Genomic DNA, 1,646 nt, shown 5'->3' on the forward strand with positions numbered 1-1,646 from the left:
AAAGGAAAATTTCAAAATGATGCTAGCTATTGTTTCTAACACATTGTAGCTGTGGAAAATGCTAACTTTTCAAGATGAGGTAGGAAGGTTTAATTAGAACAAGTAAAGATGTTCAAGTAGCAGTTGAAAGCCTTGATATGGCCTTTTTACTCTCTCTGTGTTTCCCTTGTTTTTCTCCTTTCCTCATTTCATTGTGTTCTGCATCAAACCCCCTACATCCCTCAGAGCTGCGAGAAGGTTGGTGTGTTTTTACTTTTTACCCACCTTAAAAATATTAATTAAACCAATAACAAAGAATACAAATGAAATGAATGTAGCTGCATTGTGGCATTTTTTAAGTTAATGTTATGTTAAGCAGAGAACGCCCTGGTCATGGCTTTTGATGAGTGCTGGTATCTAACTGTTGTGCATGATAAGAGAGAATGAACCTGAATGCATGGCAACCTTTTTTAGACTTAACACTAATGTTTAGTAAACTTGGTCAGTGTTCCTGCTTTTTTCTACCCTTTTAATTTCTTGTTTATACTGATGCCTGTTTTTCAAGGAATGGTTTCCTGCAGTTGCTTTTCTAAACAGCCTGAGCATGAAGACTAAACTCTCCTTTGTCTATAAGAATTCTCTTCAATACAAGAAATTCCTTGTTGCCTGCTGCTTGCTTTTTGTGTGGCCTCTGTGAATTGGCCACCTAGAAATATATTGCTCTGTGCTTGTTCCCCTTCTGCCTGTCATTCACTCATGAGGCCATTGCATTAAGCCCCTTTTGAACCCATAGAAGATCACAGAAATTTAATTAAATCCAGTGGAAAGGTTTCAGACTAATACAGAGTTCTTTTTTTGTTTTGTTTTGTTTATTTCTTTTTGCTCACTCATAGTATTTAATTTATTTTAATTAAAACTGTGTTAATGATTAGTGTATATAAAAACCCAAATAAATACATTGTCCAATGAAAGGCCTAAATACAAACCCACCTCTCTCAGCTACCCTTTTCTATTCTGCATCCCACACACATGTGCACACCACTGAGAATATTAGAAGCAGGAACACTGATCTGTTATTGCCGGGTAATTTTCTCGGTGCTTTGTTTGCTTAAGTACTAACTATTCTGTTAGTGCCATGTCCTACTACAAGTTTAAGGTCGCTATCCCTTGCTATCAGTACACAGATGTCCAATATTATCACTCTTTATAGCTTATTTTGTTTTCCCTTAACTGTGAGCATAGTGGAATTCTGAATGTTAAATGTTCTGCTATTTTCCCAGTAGCCCTTGCTAACAATTGCTTTTTAACCACTTACACTTAATCTAATTTCCCTCTCCCTCAAACTCTATCCTCCTCTTAAACTCCTGTAACTGTCAGCCTATCCTATCCCCAACTCTTTCAAGTTTTCTTTCCTCACCCAGTATGTTCTTGTTTTGAGTTCCTTTTTGTTCTGCAATTTTACTCAGACATTTTCCTAAGCATGATTCTCAGTTGATTCTGTCATTTGCTTGCCTGCATGACCAAATCCAGTACTTTGTACTGGCTTTGCTTAGTTTCTTTTCTGTGACAATATACATACATATATGTATATATACGTATATATATGAGTACATGCATGTGTATATATATGTGTATATATATATATATATATATTTGTATGTGTGTAA

The 1,646-nt window shown here is 35.6% G+C and overlaps 1 protein-coding gene across 1 annotated transcript in view; it reads right to left on the minus strand.

The window, feature by feature from the left end:
- Positions 1 to 1,646, minus strand: part of LOC100550569 (receptor-type tyrosine-protein phosphatase delta-like) — a 177,211-nt gene that overhangs the window by 133,680 nt on the left and 41,885 nt on the right. The window lies entirely within an intron of this gene.

Source organism: Meleagris gallopavo, chromosome Z (genome assembly GCF_000146605.3).
Source record: "Meleagris gallopavo isolate NT-WF06-2002-E0010 breed Aviagen turkey brand Nicholas breeding stock chromosome Z, Turkey_5.1, whole genome shotgun sequence".
Classification (NCBI taxonomy): domain Eukaryota; kingdom Metazoa; phylum Chordata; class Aves; order Galliformes; family Phasianidae; genus Meleagris; species Meleagris gallopavo.